Source organism: Kryptolebias marmoratus, linkage group LG22 (genome assembly GCF_001649575.2).
Source record: "Kryptolebias marmoratus isolate JLee-2015 linkage group LG22, ASM164957v2, whole genome shotgun sequence".
NCBI lineage: Eukaryota > Metazoa > Chordata > Actinopteri > Cyprinodontiformes > Rivulidae > Kryptolebias > Kryptolebias marmoratus.
Window position 1 is genome coordinate 8,472,700 of NC_051451.1, and position 13,692 is coordinate 8,486,391.

Sequence of the window (13,692 nt, forward strand, 5' to 3'; positions counted from 1 at the left end):
GTTAGACACACAGTCCTTCAGTCTCACAAACTGTGGTCTGTTTGTCAGGTAGTCATTGATCCAGGCGATTGTTGAAGCCTCCACCTGAGTTTTCTGGAGTTTCAGACGAAGCAGATCAGGCTGAATTGTGTTAAATGCACTGGAGAAATCAAATAACATGATCCTCACAGTGCTGCCTGCTTTGTCCAGATGACAGTGGGTTTGTTGAAGCAGGTGTATGATGGCATCTTCAACTCCCAATTCCACAGCAATAAGCAAACTGAAGGGGGTCCTGATATGTGCTGGTTTGCTTACTCAGGTGGGCCAACAGGAGTCTCTCCAGGACCTTCATGATGTGGGATGTCAGGGCAACAGGTCTGTAGTCGTTGATGACTGAGGGTTTCATTGAGATTCATGAGATATTTCACTAACAGACAGACAGGCAGAAACTTTATCGCCCACCTTTTCTCCTTTTTTGGCAGCAGACCCAAACATCTAGTTGAAAAATGCTCTTTTTTTATGACACCCTTTATTACAAATGTCTCTCTTTAAAAAGTCTTTTTGGAAAAGCCAAGTTTCAGAGAAAGACACCCCATCAGATTTATGAAGCCTTGCTGAGGACGTGTCTCTCTGTCGGCGGCTCTTTAAGCTGACGTCCCACGTCCCGGCCGTCTCTCTCTGGGATCTTCTGCTGCCTCATCAGTCGTCCGTAAATCTAACGACCCGTCGGCTCAAACTGCAAGAGCGAACAGGTAGGCTGATGTCCAATAAAAGAGCAGCAAATCAGCACAAACGTCAGGGTTTTTTTTTAATATATATATATATATAAATTGCCCACTGTGAAAGAGGCTTTAGCTTGTCACTGTGTTCGTGTGTGTGTCTGTTGGCAAAATTCTTCCTGCACCAACAGACAAATTTTAAAGAAATTTGCAGAAATTAACTGCTGAACGTACCTCTACGGCTGATTACCTTTTCGAGTCAACCCAATTCAAGACGGCCGCCACAGCCAAACGACCTTAGGAAACGCAAAATGGCTACGACTCAGCCAATACTGCTGTAAGATTTGGTGTGGTAGTAGCTGAGCATCATCTCCAAACATCTGGCATCACTAAGATCCCCCAAACAGTTTTCAGCTTTGTTGCTTTTTAACACTTTAATGTTGACAGAAAAAAAAGAACACTTCTCTTTGTTTTTTATATTATTAAAAAGTCTCATTTTGCATTTTTCTGTCGGTTAGCAAAAATATCTTGTGAAGAAATGTACGGATAAAAAAATAAATAAATATATCACAAAGTAATTATTAGCTGCTCGCCTATGACTGGTTAACTTTTGGAGTCACTCGGATGCAAGATGGCCACCACAGCTAACTGGCCTTAGCAGACACCAAAATGTCCAGAACTCATAAAAAAAACAGATACTGAGCTACAGTTTTGGTTTGGTAGTAGCCGAGAGTCGTCCTCAACACACGCTTTGAGCTCTGTCACGTGTCACAAAAATCTCACGACTGCACGATTCGCTAGTTTCACGATTTGACCAAAATAAAGGGTTTAAAAAAAACAATACGCTGTCGTTTCTCAGGACGAAATGGCTTCAGTTTTAAAAACTGTGGCGTGAAAAGTGGCGAGCGATATGAAATTTTGCAAGCCTTGAAGTCCATCTCTAGGACTAGTGAAGGCTTCGCCGCTGAGAGGCTCCCAACCCTCCTCCTCCTCCTCCTCCTCCTCCTCCTCTCGGTCACTGCTCCGCTTCCTATCATTTGGAGATCCTCCAGAACATTCCTCCATCCAGGGAGGCCTTTACAGCCCAGTTTGTTTTCTCTCCTGTCCTCCTCCCTCATCCTTACACCCATTGGTACGTCAAGCCTCCTTCCCGTCACCCTCCTCCGTCCTCCGCAGAGTTTCTCCCTGACCTCCTGAGTTTTGCTTTCAACAGAAACTCCGAACGAGAGTTGCGTTTGAAAAAAAAAAAACAAGAACCCTAAAGAGGCTTTATTTTGTTTTTTATTACCCGAGAGTGACAGGTAGGTTCAGGGTGGAGCTCCTGAAGCAAGTTTCAAGCACATTTCTTATAAACGTTGTCACAGAAACACCTCATTACTATTCGACCGTAAACTGTCTGGCTCCGACACGACTTAGTGACGCCTCTCTCCGCTTTAGAAAAACTCATAAAAAATACATCAAAATGTGCGGCTCGATCAGGAGTAGCGTGCTCTGGTTTTTGGTGGCAATGCATCCGACATCAACAAATAAAAAATCATAAAAAACACTCCTAGATTTTGGTGAAGTGAGGAAGAAAGCCCAGTCCTCTTTGGGTGTTCCAGTTTAGACGGACTTCACAGCAGAAGCATCAGAGTCTTAACGGGTCACAGAAAGTTGGACTTTAGATCAGCGGTCCCCAACCCCTGGGCTGTAGACCCGTACCGGTCCGTGGGTCATTTGGTACCGGGCCGCACAGAAAGAATAATTCATTTATAGTATTTCCGTTTTTGTTTTTTCTTCGGAGTCCAATTGACATTTATTTTGAAAAATGACCAGATTCCACTACATCCGTCTATGACTCACTCTTGATGCGTGTCAAAACACTTATCTAGGACACGTGATACGTTACCGCTAAAAACAAACCCACAAGCAGCAAAATGAGTAAAAAACAAACGTCTCTGGAAGCCCTGGATGGGACCGTCTGGTTACTGAGAAACAGGCACAGGGCTCCCACTGATTCAGTGTTATGGTGAGTTGTGTTCTTTGTGCACTTTATATTTGTGGTGTATCTTATTTAAAAGGACATGTTTAAACATCGTCATATTGACCAGAGAACATTTGGGAGATGGTGTTATTCATGTTGATGACGCAACACCAGGACGCAACTAACAAAGCTGTGAGTACACGTTGGATTTACGTTTATCATGTTTCACAAAAAACACCCAATTTCATGCTGCTCGTATCGATTGATTTTGTTGTTTATAGCCGCCACACCCTTAAAGGCCGGTCCGTGAAAATAATGTCTGATAATGAACCGGTCCGTAGAGCTAAAAATGTTGGGGACCACTGCTTTAGATGACTGAACAGGTGGTTTGATATTTTAATGGTTTTCACACAACCACAGCTAGGTTTTCTTGGATTGTATGTTTGTTTTTAAATTTTTACCACAAAATGTTCATCTTAGAGTGACTTACTTGAGTCATCTAAACTTTTTCTTTTTTTTTTTTTAAACAAAGACACTCATTCTGGACTCCAAATCCAAAATTATTCCAAGAAAGGCCACGGGTGGCAACAGGTGGTTTTGCTTCTTGAACGCAATTCCGACTTGACTGCTTAAAACAGATATGTAATTTGTTTCTAACAGAAATTTAGACAAAACGATTAACAGAAATTTCTTACAACTTGGATGAAATCGAACGTTATCTTAATCTGGTATTACAAGTTCAAAACATGGCCCATGGTTTGTTCTAGCCGACTAAAGAAATACTTAGATTAATAGAATTTATGATTCACAGAACGTCAACATAAATGGCCACAACACTCTTATTCTCACAAACGTTCCACTTCTTGTACAGTTAACACATCAAAACATACACTTTCGCCTTCTTTCACCCGGTGTGTCTCTTTGCTGTAAGACTTACGGTGCACACCCAAACTCTCGTACCTGAGCTCTGAAGTTTATCCTGAAAACCTGATGTGAAGGGTCTTTTTAGCGTATCATCTCTGCCATGAAACTCTACAGAAACATTTAAATCAACATGTGTGACCATTAGAGCCTCCCGTCACTCACAGTTCAGGAACCTTTTTGACGAGACCTCTAGTTTTCACACAGTGACTGTTTGAGCCTTAGTTTTTCGTCTGTGTTTCTGTCTAAAGTACTGCTCTGTGTTGCCCCTCCCGTTCCCCCCAAAAGGTGGGAATCACCGTGGCAACCAGTGACAGGTTCTGGGTCACCGGCTTCTTCCCCTTAGATTTTTCCACCATGGCTGCTCCAATAGAAGCTGTATACTTTCAGACTTCATGTCATTTTTGTCATAGTTTACGTTTTTGTTTTTTTTAAATCAGAGGAATCTGCATTTTGTGCTCTAGTGAAATGGAATACACTGAAAAAGTTAAAACATTTCTATTTGTTAAAGGCATATATTAAAGTTTATATTGGTTTTTCTGTTTTATATTAGTACTTTTAAGACTCTGCTCTTAAAGCAGTTTTCATTTACGTATGTGTGTACTAATCATACTTTTATGTACTTTGTTCTTATATAAAAGCACACTTGGCTGCTTTAACCCTATATAAGTAGAGTTTGATTGATTAATAATTAATTAGGCAATTTTAAACTAGGTCCACAATTCATTAAATTGATAAAAGTTCTTTATGCCAACCCGTCTGCGATGGTGTATACTGGTAATACTTGCTCTTCTCTATTCCCCATACTAAGGGGCACACGTCAAGGCTGCCCACTCTCCCCATTGCTTTTTGCCCTCTCCCTTGAACCGCTGGCCCAGAAAATTAGACAACACCCCTCTGTACTGCCCATCTTAGTCAAAGGTACCGAACACCGCATATCTTTATATGCGGATGATATTTTACTTTATATTGGTGACACAGGGTCCTCTTTAACGCATCTTCTATCCGTCTTCGATCTGTTTGGCTCAATATCTGGTTATAAAATTAACTGGAGCAAGTCGTCATTGTTGCATCTAGGTTCGATTATACCAACCTCCCCCTTGCCATCTAGCATCCCAGTGGTGAGCCATTTTAAATATCTTGGGATTGACATCTCTCCCTCTATATTTCATATAGCCTCACACAACTTCCAGAGGGCATTTAACCTTATTGAGAAAGACTTACAGCGCTGGTCAAAACTCCCAAATTCTCTTCAAGCCCGCGTGTCGATAATCAAAATGGATATCCTCCCGCGTGTTAATTTTTATTCCTCAATGATTCCTCTTGCACCACCAAGAGGTTACTGGGACAGGCTTCACTCTCTCATATCTAAATTTATTTACAATGGGAAGAAACCCCGTTTGAAATTGAGAACACTTCAACGAGATAAAACACTTGGGGGCTTGGGTCTACCGAATTTTAAGATGTATTTTTGGTCCTTTATGCTCCGACCTTTGCTTGTATGGTTGAACCCTGAGGTCTCGGTTTCTTGGAAACCAATTGAAGAAAATATTTCCAAACCATACAGGCTGGAGGACTTGATATACTCTAAGATACCTCCTAATGAGGCTAAATCACAATTAGGACCCATAATTTCCTCGCTTCTTAGAACTTGTCATTCAGTGCTGAATCTTACAAACACCAACCTGAAATGGCATAAACACTCTCCTATATTTAATAACTTTTCCATCCTCATTGGAAACAAACCATTTTCATTCCCTAGGTGGAGGGATAAGGGTGTTAATGTCCTCCAAGATCTTATGAACAATGATGGCCTACGTTCTTTTAATGACCTACAATCTGCGTATAGTCTGCCAGGTTCTACTTTCTTCTTTTATTTACAGCTCAGATCGGCCATGAAAGCATATGGGGTTCCATGGGGTGGGCCTCTCCCAATCCATCCCCTACAAAAACTTCTTGCCTCACAGGGTCAGACACGTGGCATTGTTTCTAAATTATATAAATTTATTTCAGATCCTCGTGCCAGACTCCCTGTTGAAAATATATGGGAGAGGGATCTTTCCTTTATGGGAGATATAGAAATCTGCTGGGATACAGTATGGGAGAATCTCCACAACACATCCAAAAACCCTGACCATCAGCTTATTCATTTTAAATTTATTCATAGGATGTACTTGACACCCAGGAAACGTCATGCTATGAAAATTATTACATCTCCCATTTGTGACCTATGTACACTTAAGATTCCAGGTTCTTTTATGCACATGTATTGGGATTGTCCCAGTGTGGCTTCTTTCTGGAGGCAAATTTCCACTACGTTGAGTGATTTGCTTAAATTTGACATTTCTTTATCACCATCTTTGTTCCTACTTAATGACGATTCCACTTTAGAACTTTCCTCTCAGCAAAAGCGCATGCTATGGGCAGGCCTCACTGCAGCTAAGAAGATGTTGGCTCTACGATGGCAACCACCACACTTATTGCCTTGGCAACAATGGGCCAACTCCTTTCTAGATATCGTCATGATGGAGAGGTCAGTGGCCAGGATGCACACGGCCAGTCAAAAAACGATTAGAGCTTGGGATGCAGCTTATTCTTTGATCAAAGAAAGAGTGCAACATAATGCTATATAATCTTTCAATATATAACTGTTAGTGATGATTTAATCTTTGCAACTCTCCACTTCCATATTTATAATTTCGAGATCCTTGGGAACAGGGTAGGGGGTCGCCATGGGGTTGTGGGTTGGGGGGTGAGGGGGGTCACACTGTCTTCTATTTCTATGTTATATCCCATCTAATGTAACTATATTGTAATGTACATGTTATTGTGGAAGTAAAACAACTAAAATAAAAACATTTGATCAAAAAAAATAATAATTAATTAGACCCTTTTATGTTGAGTAGAATTAAGTAGGAGAGTCAGCAAAATTCAGGAAAAAAAGTCATACAACCATAAAGAACAAAAATGAAGGGATGTTGACCTGTAGTTTCAAAATAAAAGCTCCTAGATGCTGTTCAAAACAAGCATCTGCATCGTTTAGATTATTATAAAAGTTCCATTTTACTATCAGGCTTTAACATTTCTGTAAAAATGTTCTCTTTTTTTAATTTACTGCCACAGAGTATTAAACATTATGTCAAATAGCAGAACTTGTGTGTGAAAAACAGATCTTCAGTCCAAGAGTTCCACCTCTTCCCTGGTTCTCCTCCTTGTTCCTTCCCCCCTCGGTCTGGTTTGTTCCCCGATCCCTTCTCTCCCCCGCATGCCTCCGTCCGGCCCTCCTCTGCTCCACCTCCACCTCTCCTCCCCGTTTTTATCCTCAAAGCCCCATCATCCATTCCCACATCCTCCCATCGCTCTTAGCTTCACTGCTTGGTTGTGGGATTCACTGTTGTTTTCCTGATTTTTTTTTTCTCGGCTGTCTAGCCACTTCACCATACTTTGTGCCATTTGAATCATTCATATATCAAAACGTTCAGCTCTGCCAGGAGATCAGTGCTTTGACTTGGAGTTTTAATAACTTCACTTTTTCAAAATATTTACCTCCATTTGCAAATAATTTCCCACAGAAATGCATTGAGATTACTTCAGTATATTCCTTATTTTGCAAGCTTCTTATTTTATTTAGCTTTTTGCTTGCTGTTAACTTCTAGCCATCCTTTTACTGCAATTAACTTCTAGCTAGCATTTAAATACTATTAGCTAGCTTGTTGTTTCATTTAGCTTTGTGTTAGTATACTGCTACATTTAGCGGATTGCTATCCTTTTCCTTCAATTAGCTTTTTGTTAGCATTTTGCTACATAAACCGTTCTGTTACTTTTACCTTCTATCCTGCCATTTAGTACGTTTAACTTTTAGCTAGATTTTGATACCATTAGCCAGCTTTCTGTCATATTTAGCTTTTCCCTAGCCTTTTGCTACATTTAGCTTTTTGCTAGCCTTTTCCTCAAATTCGCTTTTTGCTACTTTTAGCATCTAGCCAGCCTTCTGGTACACTTGACTTCCGGCAAGCATTTTGATTCAATTAGCTAGCTTGTTGTTACATTTGCTTTTTTTAGTTTATAACCAGTCTTTTAGTATGTTTAGCTTACAGCTAGCATTTTGACACTAAGATAGCTTTTTTGTTACTTTTAATTTTTGTTAGTCTATTGCACATTCCAGTTGTTTGCTAGCATTTTGGACAATTAGGCTTTTAGCTAATGTTCTGCTCCTTTTAGCAATGCATATCCACATTTTCACAGGCAATGTCATTTCTTTAGTTTATTTTTCATTTTACCCTAAAAAGAGCTGAACTGAGGAGGTTCAAGAGAAAACGAAAAGAGAAGAAATGCGAGGTAATGATGAATGGATGAGGTGAAGGTAAGAGTAGGAAAAAAAAAATCTGCATTTAAAGGACAAAAACACTGACAACTGGCCTCGTTTCTGAAAGTACAGCTCACCTTCCCACTCAGGAAGGACACGGTATCACTTCAGGGTTCCGTCATTTATTCTGCCTCCATCTTTAAGCTCCATCTGCTGCAGACTTTCTGCATTAAACCTCTAAAAACCAAAAAAATCACCTCCAATATTTCAGCCAAACCATTAAAAAAATATAGCTCTTTAAAACTCCTTAACATTTTTTAAATGTGCTATGAGACAAAAAAACATCTTTTAATGCTTCTGCACTGGGTGAATGGTTTGGAAATCACCGCACCAGCTCCCCACAACCCAGGAAGTGGGAGCAGGAAAAGAAAATGAATGAATGAATGAATGAATGGTTCAAATGTTAAACTCTCCATGGTTCTTTAGATACATCCCAACCAGAAGCTGCAGCAGGAAACAAATCTGCCTCAAGCCAGCAGTTTGAGGTGATGAAAGACATTTCACCAGGTGAGTTTCCTGATCACATGACAGCAGATCCTCCTCCACCCACCACCACCACCACCACCACCACCCGTCCTCCATCAGCAGACAAGCAGACGTCTGGGACCCGCTCTGTCAACAGCGCTGTTCACTAATTAACTCAGCGACACACTCACAGATCTGTTTACCAGAGAGGTGGAGCGAGCTCAGAGCAACGAGGGGAAAACATGCCGAGGAAAAACAAAGAGGATACGACGCAAGAAAAACAGCTAAATTAGAAAAGCAGCTGAGTAAGGAGGGGGGAAAAATTAATAAAAAACAAAAACCGAAAATTCATTTGAGAAAGAAAGCCGAAAGACGACTAAAAATGTTGTAAAACCTGGGTTTAAAAAAAGGATAATAACTAAAAGTAAAGTCAAAAACACAACAGAAAGATCAGAAGTAAAACAAAGAAAACAACAATGATGGAAAAAACAGAAAAAAAAGAGTAAAAAGAGAAAAATAACAGAAAGGGGAAGCTAAAAGTGAGTTAAAAAACTAACAAAAAATAGAGTAAACGATAAGTAAAGCAAAACCAGAATAAAAATCAAAACAGTAACAAGAAAACAGATTTTAAGCCAAGTAAAAAAAAACAAATATAATCAGAAAACCCTGAGTGAAATCTGAAGAAGAACAGATGGAAGCAAATAAATTTGATTCTCAGGAAGTGAAACCATAAATTTGTTCTCATCTCTGTGGGGAGTTCCACCTGCACAGGTAAGTCACGCTGCAGTACCACCTCCATACCACCAGCAGGCAGCAGAGGGTCTTCATCGTCTTCAAACAACAGAAGGAAGTGGACCTTCAGGTGTATAAGTATGAGGTGAGGACTGGCTGAACAACAACCTTTAATTTGAATGGCCACCATTTTATTAACAGTTCGATGGAACCCGAAGGAGCGGATCAGAGTCCAGATCGGGTTCGGACTGATCCGCCCGGCCCGCTCTCTGGTTTCCTTCAGCCCGGGGGCATGAAGGAGCACAAGCAGGGGCTCTGGGGTTTAATATTAGCTTAGGATTAAAAACCGGAGACAGCTGCAGCAGCGCTTGAGATCAGGAGGCTCGCGTTTCTCCTCGTCTGTCGCCGCCGTCCCACCCGAGGCTTTCGCCCCCTGCCGGACCGCCGACCCACACGTCCGCATGTGCTGTGCCAAATGCCCCGAAGCTTTCCGCCTTCCAGATGGCTCCAGAGAGGGGAAAAGCAAAACACCGCAAACAAGGTTCCTCCGGATTTTAAAACCACGCCCGCTCCCTTTGGTTTTCATTTTCTGTCTGCACACAAGCAATCCGGAAAAAAGCCTTCTGTGAGAAGCTTGCTTTGTTTAAGCTGAGAACTGGACTCCAGTGCTTTAAATCTGCCAGTACAGCAAACCTCAGAACCACTGCCGCATCTCCACTAAAATAACCCCATCTTTTCATCCGGTAATAACAAAAATCAGGATTGTTTTTTCCCCTCTCGTCTCTCTCCTGTGTGTCAATAATCCCGTTCAGTCAAACTTGGCAACCTAAACATCATGGCTGCCACAGTTTCGCAAACAGAAAACGGACTAAAACTTTGTCACTTTGACAAACACTGAGCTCAAAGTTAGCGCGATGTCGTTTAAGCCGTGCCACTACAGAAAGACGTTTAGCTCTCGTGTGCCACGAACTGAAAGGTCCTTCTAGCAGAACGTCCAACAATCTGCAAACATGTTAGTTCCGATGGCGTCACAAAGAAGACCGCGAGCCTTCGCTGAAAAAAAAAAAAGTTGTTTGGCGCGACTCCAAGTGACAATTTGCATACTTTCTTTCTCTGACTAGTCGCCCCAAACAGAAATACAACCTTCAGCTTTTTAAAAAAACAGACCAGAACCAAACCTTTAGTCTGGATCTCAGGTGTCCCGCTCACAAAGGGTACTTAAATCGGTTTTTAAGCTATCAGACTGCATCCAGGTAGTACTAAATACTTGCGAGAACAGCCTCAGTATGCGTCGAAAACGTTTTCACCCAGATCTTGACCCCTTTATGTTTGGTAGTCCGAACACAATCCGTCCCGAGCGGACAACGTGAACCCACACGAGCAGCAGAGTTACTTCCTGGGTTGTATTCTTTTTTACAACACATTCTATTTATTTCTTTACTGACATTTTGGCATTGTTGGGTGCATGTCTCTACACAGAACCGGTTGTTAATATCCGATCGCACAAATGTTCCGGGGTTCCATTCCTTGCCGGGTCTGAACGCTCTCGGTCAGAGCTGACCACTAAGATGTTTAATGTGAGGTCTGAACAGGGCCAGATTTACTTTGGATCTGACGGTGGAGTATCAGTAAAAAAACAAACTTAAAAAAAAGAAACAAAATCTAAATCAAAAGATTTTTTTTAACTCTGACCATGTTAGGAACTACGAATATTTCCCCCAAATTAAATAAATTTGGATACTGCGCTTTTAATGTTAATCATTTCGTAGAAAAACTTTTTTTTTTTTTTAAATGTGATGACTCGTGTTGTTTTGTGGAGTTTGGATCCAATAAAACCACAGCGTAAGTGAAGATCAGCAACTTTCAGCTAAAAACAGTGGGCGGAGCCCGTTCAGGCCAAAGCAGCCGACCAATCGGCGCAGACCAGACTCAGTGGGCGGGACCACAGCAGCTTGCCCCTTTAACATGACTCAGGAAATGGTAATAAAGGGCTGCAGAACTCAGGATTTAAAGGAAAAATTCACCTGATTTACAACATCTTTTTAGAAAAGATGTTGTGAAAAGACTCGCCTGGCCTGCAAGCAGACAGGTGAGGAAAAACCAACGAAAAACTCCGGTTTGGAGCTTTGTGTGCATCATTTTACAGTTTCTTCGTAAAAGCACATTAAAGGTTAAAGACTAACTTTACTCCCTGCCAACTTTGACCTCCCTTTTTGCATTCAGGGAGTAAAAAAAAACAACAAACAGAAGGAGTTTATGGAGCTTTTAAATTTCTCCCGGAATCAGATTTTATGCTTCGGTCTGTGGTTTCACAGCAGCGGGAGGACAAACTCAACACCTTCCTGCGACATTTTAAGGCCTCCCTATCAACAAGTCTGCAATTGTTTGATGAAAAGTGGGGCCTGAGGAGGAGGAAGAGGAGGGAGAAAAAAGTGAGAAGAGAGGCTCTCTAGATTGAGAGGGAAAGAAAAAAAAGAGAAGAAGATTAAGGGAAAGCAGCAGTCCAGCCTGGATCTGGTTACATAATTCCTCCACAGGATTTCAAACCGGGTCTGCAGCAAACAAGAAGAAACGCCTCAGAGCTGCAGATTTGCTTCAGATTTCACACAGTTTTGTCCACATCTGCAAAGGAAAGTCACGTTTTAACTCCCTGAAACTGGCAGGAAGCTGATCAGAACTGGAAGAGAGCCCATCATGTTCACTGTTTACCTCCAGATGAGGAGCCCAAGCAGGGTTAGGGAGGGGAAAAAAACAACATTCAACATTTTAGGATTCAGGAGCTTCAGGTGATGAAAACAAGGATTAGAGACAGAGAGAGAGAGAAGGTCACTGCAGGAGCACTGGAGGGGGGGGGGATTCTGGTGTTTTTTTTCTCAGGTCAGCCAGGCGACCACGCCTGCATCACCACCACCATCATCATCATCACTATCATCATCATCATCATCACTATCATCATCATCATCATCATCCCAGTAATCAGCTCCGACTACAAACACCAGTCAGTTCAGAGAGATTAACCAGAGAGCTGCAGAGTTCAGGGAGAAAAAAAAAAACAACAACCACCAGCAGCCCGAAGATGAGCAACAAAAGCAGCAGGAAGAGCAGGAGCCCAGGAGCACAGCTCTGGGGTTCTCTGCCTCCGTCCTGCAGCTCGGTTCGTCGTGGATGCTGCGGCGTGGGCACCCCGAACGCGCCGCCGAGCCCAAACACCCCCAGCGTTGAACAGAAAAGAGAGCGAGAGAAAGAGAAGAGGAGGGCGAGTCTGGTCTGGAGAAAGCCGAAGCAGAAGCCCGGGGAGCAGCTCACCTGCGAGGCCGACGAAAGGCGCGCTGAAGTCCCGCTCGGAGTGAAGGACGACCCGCCGGACTGCAGGCAGCTCGGAGCGACAAAAACAACGACCAGCAGCTCGGAGTCCTCAGTATAAAAAAAATAAAAAAAAAATCCCACCAACCCTCCTCCTTCTCCTCCTCCCTCCCCCTCCCTCCTCCCGTCCTGCCAGCAGCTCGGCTCGAACTGCAGAGGGAGGAGCGCTCGGTTTCATCACCGGCCTGCGCCGGCGGGGTCCGGGAGGAGCTCAGCCTCAACAGCGGCGAGGCACATCTGGGGCAGATCTGGAACAGTGAAGCCGCTTCTAAATTCCCATGACACTGAATTTATATTTTTTATAGATTTAAGGAATGACTGTATTCCCCTTTAATGCCAGAGTTTCAAACTAATATTATCTTATATGGAGAAATGACAGAATTGGAGCCATTTTGGGCAAATCTTAAAAACAAATCTTGCGCTGTATGTGTCCGGAATAACTCTCAGCCACTACCACACGAAATTTAAGATCAGCAAATGCAGTATTTGTATCTATCTGTAGAATAGTATACACAGTTTTCAAACAATATATTGCCCCATTCAGTCAACGTATGGATCACACAGCCTATTGGCGCTTTTTTCAAGAGCCTGCCTCTCTGATGGTATGGGTGTGCATTAGAGGCCTTGGCATGGGCAACTTGCACATCTGGAAAGGCACCATTCAGGTTTTAAAGCAGTGGTGTTCAGTCCTGGTCCTGCTGGGCCACTACCCTGCATGTTTTAGCTGTTTCCTGCTCTTCAGCAGGTCTACAGAAGCCTGGGAATCACTCATTATTCAAATCAGCTGAGTCACAGCAGAGAAAAGTCAAACTTTTCTCATCTAAAGTCTCATCTGCTTTCATAAAAACTTACACTACTATTACAGGTTAAATTGAGTAACTTGTGGTTTAAACCAATTAGATTTTCAAAGTAATCTTTCACCAACACTGACGTCCAATCAGACGTAGAGATGATCCAGCGGTGGGCGGAGCCTCTTCGGCCCACTGGAGCGGGCCAATCAGAGACAGCAAACAGGAACTTTTTTTGTCCACTAACAGGAAATCATCCAGATTTTCCTCTACATTCAGATACTTTTATGTGAGATTAAAAAAAAAAAAACTTTTCAAACATTGCTCTTAAATAATTTAATTAACATTTTTGTAAAGTTTCTTTATTAAAACCAATTACCATCCAATACATTTAAC

At 42.1% G+C, this 13,692-nt stretch overlaps 1 protein-coding gene across 1 annotated transcript in view; it reads right to left on the reverse strand.

Moving 5' to 3' along the window:
- LOC108247402 (spectrin beta chain, non-erythrocytic 1) overlaps positions 1 to 12,589 on the reverse strand; it is a 139,740-nt gene extending 127,151 nt beyond the window's left edge. Inside the window, exon 1 of the mRNA XM_017435500.2 lies at positions 12,452 to 12,589. The gene's annotated coding sequence lies outside the window, so the exon portion shown is untranslated. The remainder of the gene's footprint in view (positions 1 to 12,451) is intronic.
- Positions 12,590 to 13,692: the final 1,103 nt, after the last annotated feature.